This window comes from Balaenoptera musculus, chromosome 11, assembly GCF_009873245.2.
Source record: "Balaenoptera musculus isolate JJ_BM4_2016_0621 chromosome 11, mBalMus1.pri.v3, whole genome shotgun sequence".
NCBI classification, from domain to species: domain Eukaryota; kingdom Metazoa; phylum Chordata; class Mammalia; order Artiodactyla; family Balaenopteridae; genus Balaenoptera; species Balaenoptera musculus.
In genome coordinates, this window is record NC_045795.1 from 34,831,343 (window position 1) to 34,848,167 (window position 16,825).

Here is a 16,825-nt window from a genome sequence, read left to right on the forward strand (position 1 = left end):
TTTGTAATAGATGTCTTTTCAGAAGATCGGATTTTATGTCTGGCAATGCTCTACTATATATTTTCTGTTTCATGAATGAATTAGCTATTGCTGCAATACTACATATCAAACCACAACTCAGCATTTAAATAACAAGCATTTATTCTTGCTAAAGGATATGTGAGTCAGCTACATCAGCTGGGCTAGGCTGCAATCCAGGCTTCAGACTCCAAGTTGCAGGTTATATTCATGTCTCATCCTTCTCAGACCAGCAGCTGTCTGAGGCTTGCTCTTCTCATTGGGAATGGCAGGCATGCAAGAAACCAAACTAAATTGCACAAACCTATTTAAGTCCCCTGTTCCTATCAAATTTACTAACTTTCCATTAGGTAAAGCAAGTCGATGATAAGGCCCCTTTTCAATGAGGCAAGGAAGCATATTCTGCCTGATAACTTTGCAATATCCTCCCATTGTGGGTAAAGGGTGTGGATGTATAATCCTATTACAGGTGAATGAAGAACTGAGACCAATAATCCAATCTACAACAATTAATTGCAGATCCTATCTTTATTATCCTCTATTTAATTTCTTTGAACTCTGTTCTTTCTAATTTCTTGAGTTGGATGATTAACTCATAAATGTTCAGACTTCTTTGAGCATATGAGGATGTAAATTTCTCTAAAGGTACTGCTTTAGCCGTACCCCATGAGTTTTGACATGTAGATTTTCCTTATCGTTTAGTTGAAATATTTTTTAAATGTCCCTTACAATATGGTCTTTCACCCCAAAACTACTTAACAGTGTGGTTTTTAAATTTCCAAATATATTTTTATATGATCTTTGTTATTGCTTTATAGCTTAATTGTACTACAGTCAGATAATGTAATCTGTATGATATTCTTTTAGTATTTGTAGAGATTTGATGTGTGGACTAATATGTAGCTAATTTTCATAAATGTTCAATTTATGTTTGAGTAAAATTTATATTTCTCAATTTGAAGTATAAGGGTTCAATATATGCTCATTATATCACAATTGTTATGTCATTAATATCTTCTAAATATTTATTAATTTTTCATTTGCTTGCTCCATCAAAACCAATATATGCAGGATAGAAAGCCCAGAGATAAACCCACGCACATATGGTCACCTTATCTTTGATAAAGGAGGCAAGCATATACAGTGGAGAAAAGACAGCCTCTTCAATAAGTGGTGCTGGGAAAACTGGACAGGTACATGTAAAAGTATGAAATTAGAACACTCCCTAACACCATACACAAAAATAAACTCAAAGTGGATTAAAGACCTAAGTGTAAGGCCAGACACTATCAAACTCTTAGAGGAAAACATAGGCAGAACACTCTATGACATAAATCACAGCAAGATCCTTTTTGACCCAGCTCCTAGAGTAATGGAAATAAAAACAAAAATAAACACATGGGACCTAATGAAACTTAAAAGCTTTTGCACAGCCAAGGAAACCATAAACAAGACCAAAAGACAACCCTCAGAATGGGAGAAAATATTTGCAAATGAAGCAACTGACAAAGGATTAATCTCCAAAATTTACAAGCAGCTCATGCAGCTCAATAACAAAAAAACAAACAACCCAATCCAAAAATGGGCAGAAGACCTAAATAGACATTTCTCCAAAGAAGATATACAGATTGCCAACAAACACATGAAAGAATGCTCAACATCATTAATCATTAGAGAAATGCAAATCAAAACTACAATGAGATATCATCTCACACCGGTCAGAATGGCCATCATCAAAAAATTTAGAAACAATAAATGTTGGAGAGGGTGTGGAGAAAAGGAAACACTCTTGCACTGTTGGTGGGAATGTAAATTGATACAGCCACTATGGAGAACAGTATGGAGGGTCCTTAAAAAACTAAAAATAGAAATACCATACAACCCAGCAATCCCACTACTGGGCATATACCCTGAGAAAACCATAATTCAAAAAGAGTCATGCACCAAAATGTTCATTGCAGCTCTATTTACAATAGCCAGGACATGGAAGAAACCTAAGTGTCCATCATCGGATGAATGGATAAAGAAGATGTGGCACCTATATACAATGGAATATTACTCAGCCATAAAAAGAAACGAAATTGAATTATTTGTAGTGAGATGGATGGAGTTAGAGTCTGTCATACAGAGTGAAGTAAGTCAGAAAGAGAAAAACAAATACCGTATGCTAACACATATATATGGAATCTAAGGAAAAAAAAAAAAGTCATGAAGAACCTAGTGGCAAGACGGGAATAAAGACACAGACCTACTAGAGAATGGACTTGAGGATATGGGGAGGGGGAAGGGTAAGATGTGACAAAGTGCGAGAGTGGCATGGACATATATACACTACCAAAGGTAAAATAGATAGCTAGTGGGAAGCAACCGCATAGCACAGGGAGATCAGCTCCGTGCTTTGTGACCACCTAGAGGGGTGGGAGGGAGGGAGATGCAAGAGGGAAGAGATATGGGAACATATGTATATGTATAACTGATTCACTTTGTTATAAAGCAGAAACTAACACACCATTGTAAAGCAATTATACTCCAATAAAAAAACAAAACAACAACAACAACAAGAAAACTAATATATGTGAAAAATTCCCTTCTATTGATTTGACATTTTTCCTTGTTGGTCTCTCAATATTTTTGTATTATATATTTTGAGGCTATGTTTTAGGTGTATAATATTTAGAAATATATCTCATGAATTGAAAATTTATCATTATGGAGTGACCCTCCTTAAAGCAAAAAGCATTTCTAGAGATAAAGTCTGTCTCATTTTGAGTTAGCTGTACCAGCTTTGTTTGGTCAGTATTTGCCTGGTGTTACCTTTTTCAGTTCTTTTACATGTGACCTTATATTTTATGTCTGAAGTATGTCTCTTATGTACAGTTTCAGCTAATTTTTTTAAAAATAGAAACTAATTAGACAATCTGATCTTCTACATGATTTTAGTCCCTTCATATTGTGATTATTGAATATTAACATTTATTTCTAAAATCTTACTTTGCACTGCCAAATTTCATCAACTGTAAGACACATATTTTTCCCCACATTTAAACATCTTTGAAATTAGAATACCTCTATAATTGAAGTCATCATTAGAAGCTTTTTTCTTCCTTGGTAGCATGCAAAATTTAGGTGTATTTTACAAGTGATGTCATCTTACAGTCTATGAAATATGACATCTATTCTCTTAAGTTTCTCTCCCCCTCATCCCTTTTTCTATCTTTATTGACTTAAGGTTGTTTGTTTGTTTTTTTTTAATTTCTCCTTTTCACCTATATTTGTTTGGAAGTTACACATTCTGTCTGCACCATTCTAGTGATTACTCTTAGAATTGTAACAAGCATACATGAATTAAATTCTAAAACTAATCAGTGTCTCAGGTTGGATTCTCCCAAAAGCTGCCCTTAGGACCTGATCTTGAGTACAGGCATTTGGGAAGTGACATCAGGAAGCACAAACAAGGGAAGGGGGAAGTGAGGCAGGGAAAAGAGAAAAGCAGGTCTGGGAAATGCTCATGAGCAGGTTATTGTGGGTAACGGGGTCTCAAATCCTCTGAACAACCAAGTGGAACTTGTTTCAGAGTTGTCCTACAAGGAGATAAGGAGGTGGAGTCATTTATCTACTGACTCCCCCATTGGTTGAAATTTATCCCTGGAAGTGTTAATGCCCCTGCACTTCCAGATTACACCTGCTTAAGTCAGAGAAAGTTCTATGATGCAGGAGAAAGACATCAGGCATAGAAGAGAGACACATGTGCTTGAGCAACACCTGGCAGCTTGTTACACTGTCTACCCCGTTGATAAGTGAACTTAGGTGGACAGAGAATATGGGTCGAGTGTCAACAATGTCCACTACAATCAACATTCCTAAACTCTGCCTGCTCTTTGCCAAACATTGAACTTGCTCATTCCTATCACCTGTCCTACTTTACATGTTCATCAGTATATACTTTATTTGCATAGTTTTTGTATTCCTCTAAAAATAGTTGTTTTTTATTATTTTAATCACTTAAATTTACCTATATGCTTATCAGTTTCCTTGCTCATCAGTCCTTCATGAGCCTCACTTCTTTCTTTGTGAATTAGTTTCTTTCTTCCTTTAGTATAAGTTTTTTTCGTCATCTGAATTTTTTGGTTCCTAGATTTGGATAATGAGTTTGAATACTGAGATTGAAAAGTACACCATCTATTTCATTCCTGAGTTTCAGATAGCAAATAGCAAGAGTTTTCATACAGAAGGATCTATGTAGTTCAGCAGTTTTTTCAGTGTTTGTTAATGAATTTAGTCTTTGCCTTTCTGAAAATGACTTGTTTCCCCATTCCTGAATGATAGCTTGACTGGGTATAAAACTGTAGATTCATTGTTTCTCTTGCTTTAAAGATATTATTCAAGTGTTGTTGATTAGAAGTCTGCTATCTATTTATCACTTCACTTTGGTGATATGTCATTTTTCTATTTTTTGTAACTTAACCTCAAGATTTTGTTATCCTCATAACACCAAAAGATGAAGCTTAGAACTGAATTACTTGGCCCTTTCTCTTCTTAAATCCTCCCAGTTCAAAGTGTTTACATCTCTTAATAGCCAGAATTCTTTGATCTGCAGCTTCAGCACAATCTTTGTAGTTTTAGCTTTTTCCCAGAAAATTGGCTTAGTCTGCCCACCATATCCACTGTGCTTCCTGTCATAATGCCACTTTCCCTGGGCATATGGATAATCCTTGCCCCTCTTGTAGCCTGCCACTTTGTGGGGTTGGAGCTTGCCACACTTCCTACAGAAAGTCCCGCCGGTTTTAGGCATGTTCACCATGTTTGTAGGAGCACTATTGGCACAAAAAGCTGTGGTTGTTTCAAGATGTTCTCTCTGTTTTTGTTGTTCTTCTGCACTTCAGTGTGTCTTAGTGTGCATCTATTTTTATTTATGCCACTCATGATTGCTGTAATCATAAAGCCAGTCAAAGACTATAGATAAGGAAAGTCTGACTAGATTCTGCCAAAACCTTGTGGTCCAAAGACAGAGGAAAAAAATAATGAAAATAGAGTTCAGCCAGACAGTAATGAGATGAATGAACAAAATCAGTTGCAATCTGGTTGGAGGTTGAAGAATTCAGATGATAAAATCTCGTCATCCGAACAGAAGGAGGTTACAAAAAGTATTGTGTGGTTGTGTAATTGGAACAGGAGGTATCAACCCCACCTGAAGGGTATAGATTTGGGGTCTCCTATAATTTCAAGATTACTGAAACTGGACTCAGTATGTCAATCTGTGATGCAGGAAAGACCATACTGGACATAGGCAGCTGCAGATCTGGCATCCCTATACCAAATATGTCTGTTCAATATGCACCTCCAACTTGCCTCAGGTGACAAGCATACTGTCATCATGAGTTATTGGCTCAGGAATTTAAAGTCACAGTAAACCTTACTGGATTGTGTCTCTTAACCCCAGAAATATGAAATTATGAAGTATGTCAAACCCATGGCATTAATCATTTTGGGTTACAATCAAGATAATCACTGTGTTTGGCATTTAAAATACTTGTAAAATATAATTGAATTTGGCATATTAAAATGTATGACAAATTGGCCTGCAATTCCAAATTAAATGCTTGATTCGAAGTTGAATGGTGTAAGTGATTTAGTTTATAAACAGTGGTAGAGTGGTTAAAAGAACTTGCATTAGAGAGTTGTTTGATAATGTGGGAAGGATTAGCTTATTGGGTCATAAGTTTGTTGAGTTTAGACATTCCAGCGTCTTAAAGAAAATTGATGTGACAGGGTAAGAGAGTGTCATGGACATATATACACTACCAAATGTAAAATAGATAACTAGTGGGAAGCAGCCGCATAGCACAGGGAGATCAGCTCGGTGCTTTGTGACCACCTAGAGGGGTGGGACGGGGAGGGTGGGAGGGAGGGAGATGCAAGAGGGAAGAGAAATGGGAACATATTGTATATGTATAACTGATTCACTTTGTTATAAAGCAGAAGCTAACACACCATTGTAAGGCAATTATACTTCAATAAAGATGTTTTAAAAAAAAAATTGAATACATTAATGTATACATATTATTTGAAGTAGTTAAAGGTAATTAGCCTGTCCTATTCAAGTTTACTTAACATTAATTAAAATCTAATTCCCTTAAGTAATCAGTCCAATTTATGTGAAAGTTTCCCTGAAAATTATTTCTATTTTATATAAAATTTACTGGATTTAAAATCGTGTAATAAAACTTATAAGATGAATTTAGGAGTTTAAGAAAATCTAGACTTTTAAATTTATAATTTCAGTAAGTAAAGTATTAAAAATCAAACCCAAATAAATGAAAATAAACTTCTCTGTGTACAGAAGCTGCCCTTGGGCATCAAAAATATCACATAGAAACTGAATCTAAGGATGCATGCTCTTTATCAGTGTAACCTCTTATTCTCTAATCTCACCTTCTGAAATTCCTATTGGGTATAAATTGGACTTTTTACTCTTTCATGCCTCTTTTTTTTTCCCCCTTTTTTCTTTATCCAGAATACAGCACATAGGTATAATTTAATTTATCTCTTTATATCCACAATTTTGTCTTCATCTGGATCCAATATACTGTTTATCCACTGGAGAGTATTTCTCAATTTCAATGACTGCATATCTAATTTAACATCAGAAACTAACCTTGTTCCTTCTCAGAGTCAAACTGCCTCCCTATTCTCAAAGTTCTTCCAACTGCCAGTAACTCACACAAGTGTACAGGTACTCTGCTGAGCTCCCCAGGCTGGCTGGAGGCCTGGGATTGCATTGCTTCACCTTCCACATGCCAGGGTGTCTGCACCAAGTTGCTCCTCTACTTCTGAACAGAGGATCTGGTTTCCTGAGTGACATCAAAGGATGAACAGTGCAACACCTATGGGTTAGCTCTCTATGGAGTGGATTTGAGCAATAGGAAATGGGAAACAGGAGGGAGCTGGGCAGATAAATTCTCCTTCCAATCAGAAGTCTGTTTCCTTTTGAAAACCTTCCAGAGAAGTCCTGGGTGCTAGGCAAAGAGACAGTGGCCAGCTGTCTCTTCATGGCTTATCAAACAGAGACAAGCACTGTAATGCATCATATCACCTTGCTTCACATCTTTCCTTGCCCTACTTCCCCTTTTCTTCCTTGCCTTCATCTCAACAGGCTTCATCTCAACAGGCTTCATCTCCTGAATAAAAAATCAGCATCCTAATCCTTGCCTCAGGCTCTGCTTTCTAGAGAACCTCAGAAAAGGGAATCTTTAAAACTTTTGTTTGGTTCTTTTTGAACCAAAAAAATTGAGATTTTGAGAATCTCAATCTTTTGTTATGTTTTTTATTTTTTAATTTAATTTAATTTTTTAAAGCATCTTTATTGAAGTATAATTGCTTTACAATGGTGTGTTAGTTTCTGCTTTATAACAGAGTGAATCAGCTATACATATACATATGTTCCCATATCTCTTCCCTCTTGCACCTCCCTCCCTCCCACCCTCCCTATCCCACCCCTCTAGGTGGTCACAAAGCACTGAGTTGATCTCCCTGTGCTATGTGGCTGCTTCCCACTGGCTATCTATTTTACCTTTGGTAGTATATATAAGTCCATGCCACTCTCTCACTTCGTCCCAGCTTACCCTTCCCCCTCCCCATGTCCTCAAGTCCATAATTCAAAGAGAGTCATGTACCACAATGTTCATTACAGCTCTATTTACAATAGCCAGGACATGGAAGCAACCTAAGTGTCCATTGACAGATGAATGGATAAAGAAGATGTGGCACATATATACAATGGACTATTACTCAGCCATAAAAAGAAATGAAACTGAGTTATTTGTAGTGAGGTGGATGGACCTAGAGTCTTTCATACAGAGTGAAGTAAGTCAGAAAGAGAAAAACAAGTACCGTATGCTAACACATAAATGGAATCTAAAAAAAAAAAAAAAAAGGTTCTGAAGAACCTAGGGGTGGGTTAGGAATAAAGATGCAGTCGTTATGTTTTTTAAAATTCTGTTCTTTAATGTGATAGCTCTATCAGCCAGAAATTATAAAATATTTAAAATAACTATCTTAAGTTGTTGGAAATCTAATCCTGCTCCTCATATTGCTAATGCTCACTCATGGTGGAGTATTTCCTTGTTTGTTCTGCAATTTTGGATTGTGAGTTCATCTTCAGCAGGGCTATATTGAAGAGAATCCTGAGAATCCTTAGCTGAGGATTTGTCCCTCCAGAGAGGACTTGTATTCACTTTGTCACAGATATTATCAGCTTGGGAGTTCTCGGCCACAAGACTAGTATTAATGCCAAACTCTGCCTTCAGTCTTGAGGGATCTTTTCCCTTTATCCAGATACAAGTGAAGATGGACAAGCTTCCTTTATATCTCTCTTTGCTGATGGTTTGGCTTTTAGTCCCCACCTTTTTTCTAAAGCTCTTTGACAATTCTCAGCTTTATGTTCAAAGGCTCCATCAAATTCCCTGGGGACAGCTGCAGTGTGAACTCAAGACTACTGCTCTGTTTTTTAGGTCTCTCTCCATTTTGCCCCTAGGATTTATATTTTTTATAAACTCAGCTATGCAGGTAGAAGACTATTTTCTATATTTCATCATACTTTTATGGTATTTAATAATGGAAGATTTTTGGGGTTATCTAATCTGCTATAATACTAGAAATGTAAGATCTGGTCTGTCTTTAATAACTGAAATGGATTGAATTATTACTATCTGTCAAGCACTATTGTAAGCACAGTAAATGAATTAACTCATTTATCCTCTCAACAACTCAGTGAGAGGTAGGAACTAGTATTATCCCCACTGTGTTAGTCCGGGTCCTCCAAGAAGCAGATGCCAAGATCAGAATAAGTGTGCCAAGATTTTATTAAGGAAAATGTCTGTGAAAAAGGAAATGAAGGGGAGCTGGTAAATGGCTGGGAGAGTCACTAGACCACAGCCCAAGTCTAACATTGAGTGAAGAAGAAAGAGAAGGAAGGTTGGTAGAAGTGTCTTAGACTGCAGAGCAGTCTTAGTGAAGTTCATCAGAACTCAGGGAGGGGGTTGTCTTCGAGCCAAAGTTAGCTGATGGAGTCTAGTGTCTTCCAGAAATGGGTCTGCCTTGATCTTCCTGCCATATTACATCATTGGTGGGGAGATGCCCATGGGAGAAGTGGCTCTGTCACAAATGTCACAGTGGATTCCAAAGTGCAGCAGCAGGGGCCCTCAGCCAATACGCTCCCTGAACTAGAAGGTCTGCCAAGTGCCTCCTCGTGGCCACCCCACCCACTTTATGGATGAGGAAACAAACACAGAGGCTAGGTAACTTGCTCAAGGACACACCACTGGTACATGTGGAACCAGATTTCAAACTTAGGTAGTTTAGCTCCAGGGTACAACTTCTTAACAACTATGCTATGCTTCAAAAAAAAAAAGATTTTATTGCGTTGGATCTTTGTGTAGAAAGAGTATTGTTAAACAATTGTGCGTATGGTTTATGTGTGTTTTTTCAGAGTTAAAAAAGTCTATTTTTAATCAGATTCTACAAGAGGCTCTTTAAGACGGGGGAGGAAAAGACTTTCAAAGTTTGGGACTTTCAAGGGCAGTCACCTATGAATTTGACAGTGACCTTTAAAATGTGACTGTTACTGGAAATTCAATGATTGATGCATTGTCCCTCCATCCTCAGTCTGGCTGATTGCAAATTAATATTGTTTCTCACAGGGCATCTTTATTTTTCCCTCTAGTCCCTCCTATGACAGAACCATCTAGCTTCCTACTCAGTATCCAACTTTCCTTCTTCATTACAAATGACCAGTCCCAAAAAAACCACCACCAACAATAAGCCACCTGTATATCCCTCCCTCCCTTTGTAAGGATGGCCATCTAACTTCTAACTACAAATTGTTGGGTGAAACTTTTAGGAAATTTTCTTAAAAGAGGCTGACTCAACTAGCTTGTGACTTGTATCATTCAGAATCCCAGCAAGGGAACAGCTGGCACACTATGTATAGAAATCATGAAGGATACAAGATTCGGGTCAGCCAAGCTGTTATCTCTATTTCTGAACTGGTAAGGAGAGGGTCGGGTAGAGCAGACTGCCTTGAGAACAGTGGCCTTCAGGTAAAGAGAGGCAGCCAGCCAGATGTGACTTTGTAGAAGGGGAGTCAGGGGGAAAGAAATCCTGAGCTCATTCTCTTCTCACATTCTCATCTCCTTCCATGGATCGTATTGGCTGAACCCATCACAATGCCAAAGGCAACAAAGCCACTGATGTAGCCCACACAAGCCAGCCTGCTGAAACAGAGAGCAGATAGAAAAGCAGAAGGGCAGAGAGTTGATACGAATTAGGATAAATAGGAGATAGCAAGCACATGCACTGTTGCCCTTCCTTCTGTCTTTGGTATATGGATATGATGGCTGGAGCAGCACTCGCCATTTTGCTACCTTGAGGCAACCTTCTAAAGATGGTAGAGCACAAATATAGAAGAGGCTTGAGTATTAATGACATAACTGAACAGCTACATCAGCCCTTAAATGCTCACTCAGACTTCTTTTATGTGAGAAAAATATAAATCTTTGTCTTAAGTCACTATTATTCAGATTGCTTGTATTTGTAACTAAGCGCAATTCTCAATGATATACGTACCCACTATCTGAATCTATGTCTTCATTTCCTGCACCCCCACCACCAGACTCCTGTCATTTCTTCTTAGTTGACAAATGGCCTTTTGTTCCTCCCGCTTCTTCAGTCTCTGCCTTGTTGCCAGAGTGATCCTTCTCAAGCAGTTCAGACATAGGGGACCCCCAACAGTGGTTCTCTCTCAGGGAGGGAACTTGGTGTCTGAGGGTCAGGGGTTGGACGGAGACTTATTTTTCACTGTATTCTCTGTTTCACAGTTTGGATTTTGTATTGTGTATACACGTTACCTAAAATAATTGAAAACATAGTTCTCTGAAAAAAATTAAAACACTAATTAAAAATAGTCCGCCATGTCACTGTCTTTGACAGGATTTTCAAAAGGGCCTTTGGAGTCCAGCTTCTCCGCTTCTCCCAGTAATAATATCTTATCAAATGGAAGATGAGCATTTCTCACATTTTAATACCCCTGAAGTTGACATTCGTGCAATTGCTGTTATGCATGTGGCAGCCACAATGTAGTTGTTGTTGTCTGCCTGTGCACAAACGTTAGATGTTAACCCACATTCACATTGTCTTTAAACGGTCTGTTGACTAAAATGTACAGGATTTGCAATTGACCAATATGCCACCGGAAATATGAATCCTGATTGTTGTCTGCAAACCTTCTATTTGACAACTGTTAGTAAGCTCAATAAAGACCCAGCATCAAAGCTTGTCAGATGAGCATCAGCAGCTTGAAAGAAAATCCCAGAGACAGTAGTAGAGCCCTCTTAAGAATATTACCAGGGCTTCCCTGGTGGTGCAGTGGTTGAGAATCTGCCTGCCAATGCAGGGGACATGGGTTCGAGCCCTGGTCCGGGAAGATCCCACATGCCGCGGAGCAGCTAGGCCCGTGAGCCACAACTACTGAGCGTGCGCGTCTGGAGCCTGTGCTCCGCAACAAGAGAGGCCGCGATAGTCAGAGGCCCGCGCACCGCGATGAAGAGTGGCCCCCGCTTGCCGCAACTAGAGAAAGCCCTCGCACAGAAACGAAGACCCAACACAGCCATAAGTAAAAATAAAAATAAATTAATTTTTTAAAAAAAGAATATTACCAAAGCTGCTGATTTCCCAGAGGATGATAGAGCGTGAAAAACTCTGACATCAACTCTCATTGAAAATAATTCGCTTTGTTGTGCAACAGAAACTAACACAGTATTGTGAAGCAATTATACTCCAATAGAGATCTATTAAAAAAAAAAAAGAAAAGAATTCAGAGGACTCGGATTCTATGGGGAAAAAAATAGGGATTCCTTAACCAATTTTTAAAAATTTAAGTCAGATTTATTGAGGTATAATTTACATATCGTAAAATGCACCCTTTTTAGGTATACAGTTCTATGAATTGACAAAAATGTGTAATGTCATGTATCCACCACTGAAATCAAGAGATAAAATATTTTTAACATTTCTTAGTGCCCCTTTGTATCCAATCCCCAACCCACACTCCCAGCCCTTGGCCACCACTGCTTTCTATCTCTATCGTTTTCTCTTTTCTATAACATCATGCAGCATTTTGTGCCTGGCTTCTTTCACTTAGCATCATGTTTTTGCATTTATCAGCAGTTCATTTCTTTTTATTGTTGAGTAGTATTCAATTGTGTGATTATACCAGGCTTTATTTATCTGTTCACAATAGAAGAACATTTGGATTGTTTCTCATTTTTGGCAGTTATGAACAAAGCTATGAATGTTTAGGTATAGGTTTTTGTATGGATATACAGTTTTATTACTCAGGGGTAAATACATAAGAGTAGGATTGCTGGGTTGTATGATGAGTCTGTGTTTAACTTTATAACAAACGGCTGAACAGTTTTCCAAAGTGTCTACACCATTTTACATTCCCACCAGCAATGAATGGAAGTCCTCGTTACTCTGCAACCTCTCCAGGGCTTGGTATGATCAGCTTTTTAAAAGTATAGTCATTCTCCTAGTTTGTAGTGGTATCTCACTGTGGTTTTAACTTACGTTTTCCTAATGATGTTGAGCATCTTTTCGTGGCCTTATTTGCTATCTATGTATCTCCTTTGAAGAAGTGTCTGTTCAAATCATTTTTAGTTGGATTATATTCTTACTGAGTTATGAGAGTTCTTTATATTCTGGGTATCCTTTATCAGATGTTTCATGAGTACTATCTTAGTTTCTGGCCTGTTTTTCATTTTCTTGACAATGTCTTTCCAAGAGCAGAATATGTAATTTTCATGAAGTCCCATTTGTCAAGTTTTTTTGTTTTTTTTTTCTTCTATGACTCATGGCTTTTTGTGTCCTATCTAAGAAATCTTTGCCAAACTAGATGTAACAAAGATTTTTCTCCTGTTTTTCTGTAGAAGTTTTATGAGTTTTAGGTTTTTACAATTAGGTCTATACTCCATTTCACGTTAAATTTTGTATATGGTACAAGGTATAGGTTAATGTCCAATTGTTTCATTACCATTTGCTGAAAAACGTTTTCTCCATTTAAATGCCCTTTCAACTTTATTGAAAATCAGTTGAACATATAAGTGAGTCTGTTTTCTGTTCTATCCCACGGGTCTATTTGTCTATCCTTTGGCCAATTCCATGCTATCTTGATGGCTTTAGCTTTACAGTAAATCTCAAAATAGTGTAAGTCCTCTAAACTCATTCTTGTTTTTCAAAATTATTTTGGCTATTCTTGTCCCTTTGCTCTTCCTTATACATTTTAGAATCAGCTTTTCCTTTTCTACAAAGAAAAAAAAGCCTAGAATTTTGGAATTTGGGGATTGTGTTAAACGTACAGATCAGTTTGAAGAGAGTTGATATCTTGACAATATTGAGTCTTCCAATCCATGAACACAGTATTTCCATTTATTTAGGTGTTTTATTTCTTTCAGCAATGTTTATAGTTTTAAGCATAAACCTTTCATATATTTGATTTATCTCTAAGTATTTCATGGGCCTTTCTGGATGCTATTGCAAATGGCATTAATTTTTAATTTATAATTGTTCATTGGTAGTATAAGAAAATAAAATTGACTTTTCTGTATTCATCTAGTATCCTCCAACCAGGATAAACATACTGGGAACTTATTTTAGATTCTTTGGGATTTTCTGCATAAACAATCATGTTGTCTGCAAACAGAGACAGTTTTATTTCTTCCTTTCCAATTTTTATGCCTTTTCTTTTTCTTGCCTTATGGTACTGGCTAGACCCTCCAGTAATGTTGAATAGGAACAGTTATTTTTCTTCCTATGTGTACACAAGGTTGAGATATGATAAATCCGTCTAAATAAGTATCAAAGAGATCTTTCAATAAATATACAGTAAAAAATCAAAATAATAGAGAGCGTTTTTGTCATGGTTTAATTGGCAGTTTTTTTTTTTCCCACAGTGGCATCTAAAATAATGGTGTATTTTCCCATAGATGGTGTTAGAAACAATGAAGTATTGCAATAGTTAGAGCAGCCACATTGCATATTTCTAGACTATGATGTGAATGGTGCCCTGGGGCTCCAGGTTGCGGAGGCCCTGATATTAGGTTACACGTGCCTATAGGGGCTTCACTGTTACCACTGATGTCATTTCATTTAACTGAGCACAGGGTGTTCAACTTAAGTGTGAGTCAGGTCTGCTACTTGGGGTCCCATAAGTCTAGAGAAGGTTAATGAGCCAGAGGCATCTACTAGATGTTGACCACGATGCATTTGATCAGGTAACTCTCAAAAACCAAAGGGTCTGAGATTTAACCTTACTTGCAAGCTGACAAGTTAGCCTGGCAGTTTGATGGTTGCTTCCAGAAGACACAGAATGCCTGGCTGGAAACAAGGGACTTTATTACTCATAGTGCAGCAGGCAGCATGAGCTTCACGTTAGCACTGGTTCTCCTTGCCCACCAAGTGCCATGGGGCAATGCAGGGCTGAGCCCAGGTGGATGCTGAGCTCATAATAGATTTGCATCACACCTGAGAAGCCCCAAACTTAGGAAACCTCAGTCTTTAAAGGGGCTGCAAGCAAATGTGTCTAACCTTTGCCCCAGAGGGATGCACTATCTTTTTAATCCTGGACATCAAACAAATGTGCCCTCTGCTCTGGAGGGAGACACTGTTTCCACCTTCCAAGGATCTGTAGGACCTCCATGAAAAGATAGCCCGGGGTGCTGTCAGTTTCTCTGCTCAGAAGACGAGACCCATAGAGAACTGTGTCCCAACAGGAACACAGACTCAGTTGTCAACCGGGAAAGTAATTCTGAGTAGAGAGTAATGTCTGTCACTCAGTTCATCCCCACCTGTCATAGCCTTCCTATATGTTCAACAAACCTGTTTCTTCTTTGTCTGGACCCACAGTTTGACTACATTTCCCAACCTGCTTTGCAGCTAAGTTTGGCCATATGAATTGGTTGGCCAAGGAAACATAAATGGAAGTGATGTTACCATCTTTAGGCATGACTCATAAAAATCTCCCTACAAAATTCTCTACTCCCTCCTTCTCCCATCTTTTTCCAGCTCTGGTTGAACACAGAGAAAGGCAAATTCCTAAAAGATGGTGGCGTCCTATGATGTAAGAAGATTGGGTCTTTGAATGACTGTGTGGTTTGCCCCAGAATGCATCAAACTGTGATGTAGATGAAAAATAAACCAATGACTTTTTAGTGGCTTGACAATAGAAGTTAATTCTAGCAGCTAGCAATAGGTATTCTAATACATCAGCCTTACCCTCATGCCATCCCCACATTAAATCTCTCTCCCCATTACATCAGGCCTAAATGGACACCAGTTTACCTGTTTTCTTTTTAATAGCCCTCTATTAGATGTTAATAACATGAGAAGCTTTCAACCCTATTTGCTATGAACATAGTGTAATTTGTGTAGTTTTTGACAGCATACGATGCTACCATCTGGTAGTGCAGGGTAGTACTGGGCACAGGTGAGGGCAAGGGGGTGAGGGGCTTGGCATCTAAAGGGCTGAGGGTCTTTCACCTGTCAGAGCAGTCCTTAGTTACTAACAAAGTAAAGGTGTGTGTGTGTACGGGGGAGATGAGCAGGAAAAAAATAGTCTGTTGTATTTATTAGCATCTTTGAGACAGCCACTGGGCCTCCCAGAAACATCTAGGTGAGAGAGGTTGGTTTAGACCACAGAGGTGATGAGTCCCCATTAGTGGCCAAAGCTAGGTCAAAGGGACCCAAGAAACAGGTTATGTGCTCCCACATTGCCCTTTTTATACTTCAAGGAGTCAAATCCTGCCTGCTGCCTGTTTATTAAGACTTTAATTTTTTAGAGCAGTTTTAGGTTCATCGCAAAAAGCCAGGTGAAGGTACAGAGATTTCCCATGTAGAACCTGTGCCCACTCATTCACAGCCTCCCCATTATCACCGCCTCCCACCAGAGTACTGCACTGATCCATCAGAGTTACCCAGAGTCCATAGTTCACGTTAGGGTTCACTGTTGGTGTTGTACGTGCTACGGGTTTGGACAAATGTATAATGACATGTATTTACCATTATGGTATCAGAGTCTTTTCACTGCCCTAAAGATGTTCTGTGCTCTGCCTATTCATCCTTCCCCAACCTCTGGCAGCTGCTGATTTTTTTTTACCGTCTCTATGATTTTGCCTTTTCTAGAATGTCATATACTGAGAATCATGCAGTATGTAGCCTTTCCAGATTGACTTCTTTCACTTTGTAACATGTATTTAGGGTTCTTTCATATCCTTCATGGCTTGACGGCTCATTTCTTTTTAGCAGTGAATAATATTCCATTGTATGGATATACCACAGTTTATGTATTCATTCGCCTACTGAAGGACATCTTGGTTGCTTCCAAGTTTTGACAATTATGAGTAAAGCTTCTAGAAACATCTGTGTACAGGCTTTTGTGTGGACATAAGTTTTCGACTCCTTTGGTAAATGTCAAAGGGCACAATTGCTGGATCGTATAATAAGAATGTGTTTACTTTTGTAAGGAACCACCAAACTGTCTTCCAGAGTGGCTGTATCATTTTGCACTCCTGCTGTCAATGAATGAGAATTCTTTTTGCTCCACATCCTCATCAGCATTTGATGTTGTCAGTGTTTTGAACTTTGGCCATTCTAATAGGGGTGTAGAAAAATCTCATTATTGTTCTAATTTTCATTTCCCCAATGACATAGGATGTAGAACATCTTCTCGTATGCTTATTGCCATCTGTATATCTTC

At 38.3% G+C, this 16,825-nt stretch overlaps 1 pseudogene; it reads right to left on the reverse strand.

Moving 5' to 3' along the window:
• Positions 1-4,523: 4,523 nt before the first annotated feature.
• Positions 4,524-4,819, reverse strand: LOC118904368 (annotated as a pseudogene).
• Positions 4,820-16,825: the final 12,006 nt, after the last annotated feature.